This window comes from Triticum dicoccoides, chromosome 4B, assembly GCF_002162155.2.
Source record: "Triticum dicoccoides isolate Atlit2015 ecotype Zavitan chromosome 4B, WEW_v2.0, whole genome shotgun sequence".
In the NCBI taxonomy this organism is placed as follows: Eukaryota; Viridiplantae; Streptophyta; class Magnoliopsida; order Poales; family Poaceae; genus Triticum; species Triticum dicoccoides.
The window spans coordinates 548,818,411-548,825,852 of record NC_041387.1 but is presented as its reverse complement, the minus strand read 5'-3'; positions in this window follow the sequence as shown (position 1 = coordinate 548,825,852).

Genomic DNA, 7,442 nt, shown 5'->3' with positions numbered 1-7,442 from the left:
CTTATTACATGCAAGAAAAATGATTCCTCCCCCTGCTAGCTGGGACCCACCAGATTCAGAGGCTGACTTGTGGGCCTAATAAGTTGACACGTACATAGGGCTTTGTCAACTTAGTCAACAAATGGCCGCACAGCTTCTTCAATCTCTGATTTTCTTGCTCTAGCCGCTCAAACCAACGCTGGCGGGACCACCCGCTCCTGCTTCCCATGGCCGGCTATGCTGCAATGGAGGCCTCACTATCCCATCCTACTCCCACCGCTAGCCATGCCATCCCTTTACTCATCCACATGACCAAACCTCTTGTTATTCTCCGGCGACGGCAGACTCACACCATAGTGGACCAGTAAACCATTGCACTCCCTTCCATGTGGGCAACTACTACCGCGTCTTCCCTAGCTCTTGGTCGTTCCCTTCCTAGGCCTCGCCACCGTCCATCACCTTGGTGCTCTTGGTACGGTGTCGTCAACGAACGACGCCCATCGGTAGAGGACTATACGTGGAGAGGCTAACAGCTGGGACCCACCAGCTACATCTTCGCAGGCAAGGAAGTGCGTCCTTATTCAAGCAAAAAAATGATTTCTCCCACTGATAGCTGGGACCCACCAGCTATATCTTCGCATGCAAGTAAGGGCCTCCTTATCCTCCCAGATAGCTGGGACCCACCCGGTCGAACCGTACGTAGGGTTGTCTATCTGGTCGCCAACGTGTATGTACATACTAGTTGATCGGTTCCTCTACAAGGATGAACCGTGGCCAAGTAAGTTGCAACGCATGTCATAGTAGAGCCCCCAATGTAGCAGTTCAAGCAGTCTTGTCTAAATTGTGTACATGTACGTACAACCACACTGCAATAAAGTAAATATGGCCTCGTACGTACATAAATGCGGGGTCTGGAACGCGTACATCAATGACGTCCTATTCATCTGTAGCCAACCGACTAGGTCGGAAGGGAAGAAACAATGTTGTGTTGGTTGGGAGGCAACCGACTAGGTCTGAATGGGTCATGCTCATCGGGAGCCAACCGGCTTGGATGAAACAACCAAAACTTGGTCATGTTCATCGACTCGGGGTTTCTTGTACCACAAAACGGAGGAAATGGAGTCCTGTTTGACCGCCTATAGTTGAAACAGGGTCATGTTCATCTGGAGGGGTCTGGCGTATCGCAAAACGGAGGAAACAGACTTCTGTTCAACTAGACGATCGAAACGGGGTCCTGTTAATCGAGATAGGTCTGGCGTACCGCAAAACGAAGGAAATGGACTTCTCTTTGAGTGCCTACAGCCGAAATAGGGTCCTCTACCGTAGAACGGGACTCCATGGGCTATTGTTCATCCACCGTTGACTTCCTCTAGCCTCCACCAACTACTCTTCATCCACAACAACTTCCTATAGTCTCCACTAGCTACTGTTCATCCACGGGCTACTGTTCATCCAGCCTCCACTGGCTACTATTCATCCAGCCTCCACGAGGTCCTATTCATCCAACCCCAACCAGCTGGGGTGTGTGGAAGCCTCCTTGGGGTCCTATTCATCTAGCGACAATCGCCTACATGGTCGGGGTCCTGTTCATCCAACCCCCACCGGGAACTGTTCATCCACAGCCAACCAACCGGCTAGGTCAACTCACCACGTCTGGACACATTCTACGTATCACGTGCTCGACAGCAATGGGCACTATTCATATAGAGGAAACCCAACCGGCTAGCTACGTCTCGCATGAGGGCTCGATCGGCTTCAGTAAGCAGCGAAGGCATCGGGTTCAGTTAGCAGCGAAGGAATCGCTCGGGTTCAGTTAGCAGCGAAGGAATCGATCTGGTTCAGTTAGCGGTGACAGGATCAATCGATCGACTTTAGTACATAGTAGTGCGATTGCTCGGGTTCAGTTAGCGAGCGCCTCGCACACACGCGCGTACGAGAGAAATGCGCAAACCACACTCGCTCAGCCCCGACCACCCACCGTAACCGGGAACTTTTCGAAATTTTCCTCGCCCTCACTTCTACCATGACTTTTTATGTCATGGACGGCTGAAAGAATGTCACGCAGGTGCGTCTCCGGCCTGCCCAGGACGAAAATCCCAATTTCTGTCATAATTTTTTATCATAGAAGTAGGAGCCCACCATATCTATGATGATACGTGTTTTTGTCACAATAATCATCATAGAAGTGTCATAACCATGATAGAAAAAGTTTTAGTTTGGGCCATAATGTCACGGATGTGTATTTTTTTGTAGTGACGTATGTTGTCATCAATTACCAAAATGGGGAGATTGAAAGCCCATTTTCTCCCTTGGTGGTTTTGGTAATTAATGTCAACATACATGTTGTTGGACTAACACTTTTATCTATTATGTTTTAGATAAGTTCAGCAGTGGCATGGAGAGGACATGAGGATGTGGACCCCTTCAAAATGCTAAGGACAAAGATGGGCAAAGCTCCAAGACTCTACATTTTTTGTTAAGTGATCCAATATCACATTGAGTCAATAGGAAAGCCAAAAGGGATGAGGTTTTGATCATGATTCAATTTCTCAAGTACTTCTCCACATCACTCCTATCCAAAACCCTAAACGTCCATCTTGATCCCACCAAAAAGTTCCCATATAGACCCATCGAGATGACCCTATCGGAATTTCCGGAATGAGGTCTTGCCCTAGCCATTGCACTTCGGTCGCACCGAGTCATTCTTTTTGGACTCATCGAAAAGCCTAATAGTCAAGTCTTTTACACTATTCGGTCTCACTGATATTTTCATGTCGGTGTCAGTGAGTTGGGTCAAAGTCTTGTAATGGTTGGTTTTTTTTGGTGCTGCCCATTTATACCCCTCCACCAACATCTACTCTCTAAGAGAGCCTCAGAATGAACCACAACTTCCACTACTGATTTTCTGAGAGAGAACCACCTACTCATGTGTTGAGATCAAGAGATTCCAATCCAACCATTTGAACCTTGATTTCTAACATTTCCCAAGTTGCTTTTCAATCAATCCCCTCTTTTACCAAAGCCAAATCTGTGAGAGAGTGTTTGAGTGTTGGGGGAGACTATCATTTAAAGCACAAGAGCAAGGAGTTCATCATCAACAACACCGTCTATTACCTTTTCAAGAGTGGTGTCTACTAGATTGGTTAGGTGTCAATTGGGAGCCTCCAAGAGATTGTGGAGTTGAACCAAGGAGTTTGTAAGGGCAAGGAGATCGCCTACTTCGTGAATATCTATTTGAGTGAGGCTAGTCCTTCATGGGCGTAAGTCATGGTGAAATAGACAAGGTTGCTTCTTCATGGACCCTTCATGGGTGGAGCCCACCGTGGACTCGCGCAACCGTTACCCTCAGTGCGTTGAAGTCTCCACCAACGTGGATGTACGATAGCACCACCTATCGAAACCATGCCAAAAATCGTTGTGTCTTCATTGTGTTTGATCTTCCATCTCTACCCTTTACTTTTCGCATAACTGCATGCTTTACTATTTCCATTGCCATGTGTCTAGATATGCATGTGTAGAAAGTCTTGGTGATATCTTAACTAGTGCCAAAATCTGCCTAAATTTCAAGAGAACTAAAAACCGGACCTTTGGTTGGTTAAGAGTCTATTCACCCCCCCTATAGACCTATCTTCTTCGATCCTACAAGAATAACAATGACTCACGGATACCACACAACAATAGGGCAGGCACAAGTAAGCCATGCTCTAACGTGAGAGCGATGTGTTGTTCTATTTGGAGTTCTTCTTCTTCGATGATTGGGAACCTGGGATTAGTAGAGGGACATTTCTTATTTCTCTTGCATCTTAGGCATATCTGCTTCTTATCCATACTCGGATTGTGCCTTCTGCATGATGCTTGTAATGTAATGTTGGGTCATGTGATCTCTGTTTGGTGATATAGTTATGTATGACATTTGTATCGTATTGTATTCTTGTATTATCTCTTCTATTCTTGAGTAGTTGTATGTGTTGTGATGTCCACCTTCTTACCGACATATGACACTTGTGTGCATGGTTAAGTCATATGTTGGAGTGGCCAAATGTGCTTCTCTTCCCCACAAGATTGCAAGGTCTTGTAGGGATTAGAACCACATCTTAGGTGTTACAACCGAATTCGTGTTTTACTCTGCTTAATTTAGGAGATCGGCTAGAATTCATGTTTTACTCTAAGGTTTACTTTGCCATTTACTCCTCTATTATTTAGGGGATCAGCTAGAGATGCCCTTAGCCCATTTCTAGATACAACCTTCGTCCAAAGTAGTTGTCTTAGATTTGTCTAGATACGAATATATCTAACACTAAAACATGTCTAGATGCATGTGTATGTAGACAAATCTAATGCAAGTAATTTTTAGAAAAATGACATTCGGGTAAGGAATAAGTGAGGCCATGGATGTAAAACAAGCGCCGACGGGGCCATGTAGTTGATCATGCATTATGGGCGTGTTTGGTTACCATCATCAATTTTGCATGCATTGCATGTGTGTCTCGGTTGGGCCTGGTTGAGAAAAAACGGGTAAAAAACCACCATCTGCACATTGTTTGGTTGCCCGCATCTAGGTTGCCTGCATTAGGGAAGCAGTTTTGGCATGACATATGGTGTCCTACATTGGCTCGACTCATGCAACTACACGGTATTTGGTTGCATATACGAGATATGATTAAGAGTTAGCATTTACACTTAAAACACAGAGTTACACTAGAGTGCCTGGCGAGTGGCGACTGCGATGGACAGTGACTGCGATGCCGCATCCGACACGACAAGCATGGATTGCGGGCAAGCGCTCCTGTCGACAGCGTGGCGAACTAGTTGCTAGTGTCGTCGCCACAAAGAAAGTCTGTGCGGAGGAGTGCTGAGGCAGATGACGGGGAAGGAGAAATGCAGTGGGCGCGACGTTAGTGCAGTAGATGCAAGATAGGAGGCCGAAAGGAAGGACACCGACGACAGTGCAGTAGGACGTAGGCAAGGAGGACGAGAGGAATGACGCCAACAATTGTGTAGTAGGACGCAATGCGAGAGGAACGTCGCCGACGATGGCGTCAGTGTAGTAGGATGTGGGAGGCTAAAAGGAATGTGGCCGATAGTCGCACCAGTGTAGTAAGACACGGGAGAGGAGGCCGAGATGAATGACGATGATGGTGATGCATGTGCAGCAAGGACACGGGAGAGGAGGCCAAGAGGATCGATTAGAAGGGACTTCGAAGGAGATTAAGGACTGACATTAAAACAACCCAAACATATGCACATGTACAGTCATGAGGAAGATGTAGATATACTCATCCATGATCGTCGGAACAGAGAACATGCAACAGGAAAGCCAGGGCTGGTCTTGAGATTTCGGGGGCCCGGGGCGAGACTAAAATCGGAGGCCTTAATATAAATATCAAACCAACAATTGATATATACATATATAACTTGGTACTAATAAATACTATAATCACGGCAGGAGCTCTGCTTATTTCATTAAATATGAAAAAGAAAAAATGCAGAGTGATCCAGTTTATCAAAAACTGCAATGCTCACCCGGGAGAAAATCAAAGAACCTGAAAAATACACTAGAGCTTGGGGATAGGAACTAGAAGAATCCAAAGTCAATATTTGTAGAATTGGTAGAACATAACCTCACCACTATTGCAACACAATTTTTTAGCAAGATATTTTTCTGATCACTAGGTTGTAAATTCAGCAACCATTAAAAACAAAGGTGATTAAAGAGGTCAACTAATTTGATTTTAACAAGAAAAAAGCTGCCCAAATTTATGTGTACCATCATATACCTCTCTCAACAAATAAACTGAAGTGGTAGACATGACACCATGTATCTCCGTTGCTGCAGCCTTTCCGTTTGGGTCCAACATCACCTTGTTTCTATATCAATCAAATGAGAATAGAATGCACACGAGGACTCACTATTTGCAGATCGGAACTGGGAATAGCTGACATAGTTGCGGACTTACTACTCGATCGTGAGAACGGGAAGATGCCGCTGACAAGGCTTGGCGTCCGGCTCGTGCGCATGGAACCCCGGGGGCGTCGAGTACTCGAGTTCAGACGGCCGGGAAGTCATCGGTGGTGGAATAACGACGTTCTGGTGATCGAGTAGAGGATGAGATCTACCGTCTAGGAAGGTTTAGATCGAGCGGTTCCAGGGATCAATCGACCGCTAGTGGTCATCGAGCAGGCCTGAAGTCGAGGGTATGTTGGGTAGCTCTTTGCGCTGTACCTACTTGGGGCCATGCCTAGTATTCTTTCTAGTGTACACCATGTAATAAGTAGAGAGAATACACAGATCGGGGGCCCACTGATTCGGGGGCCCAAGGCAGCCGCCTCCCTGCCCCCTTCAGGGACGGTCCTGAGGAAAGCCATGTGAAACTGCGAGATGAAGCTACTGGTCAAAGAAAATTTCAAACGGTCAACCGTGCGCGATGAATTTGATAAAATTTATTCAATGAACACAAAAATGAACATTTATGGTTGGCGAAACTACGAACTGATCGTCTGAATGAAACCACAACATTGATGTGTATATTTTTCATGCAGACTTTATCTTAAATCGGAGCACTGTTTATAGATTAAAAGATGAAAAAGATTAAAAAGGAGATTACGCTGAAACAGTGCAAACTCACGACAGGGTGCACCCACCCTAGAGGATGACAGGTAATGCACAGCCTAAGCTACCCAGGTGCGATTTATTGCATCGCTCGGGCCTGATTTCTGAAAAACTGTCAAATCAAGGATTTTCAGGGATGCATGCAAAACATGCAAAAGTCTACCCGGCTCTGTTGGAGCAACTAAACACGTCCTATATAACCCCTTCTTTTTTCTTCCAAACACGTACAGTAGCTTCCTAGTTCTATACGTGTAGCAGAGCGTTTCCAAGTCCTAGCCCAAGTCCGAGTCATGGATGGACTGTTCTTATTCTGCAAGTTATATACGGAGGTTATACCTTGGCACGGTCTATTAGCCTCAGGTTAAATTATTTTGCGTTCGTGGCCGGCTGCCCCGGCTGGTGAAAGCCAACATGTCGTCGCCTACCGAGTACGTCTCCCTCGAACGTTGCTTCCCCATCAATTTCCTTATATCGAGACGATCAAGTTTTTTCTTCGACGCTAATTTTTTAAGAAAAAACTAAGCCTAAACTCTGATAGCTGCATGTTTTTTAATCGAAAAAAAAAACTGCACGTTTAGCGCATCAACAGCGCAGCGCTTAAACGATTTTGATCCTTGTCTACCGGCGGTTGGATGGTCTGATCCCAGTATTGGCCCATGGCGTCGAATTTTTTCGACTTGCGGCATGAAAAGCGGATTTAATTTCTTTTCGGTATTTATCTTTTTGCATATTTTCTGTTTTTTTAGCATATTGCATTTTTTTAGGGGAGCATATTGCATATTTTCTGTTTAGTATACTCCAGTCCGTCGCGCGCGACCCAGCCTCGAATCCGAGGAGATCGATTTTTTTTTTA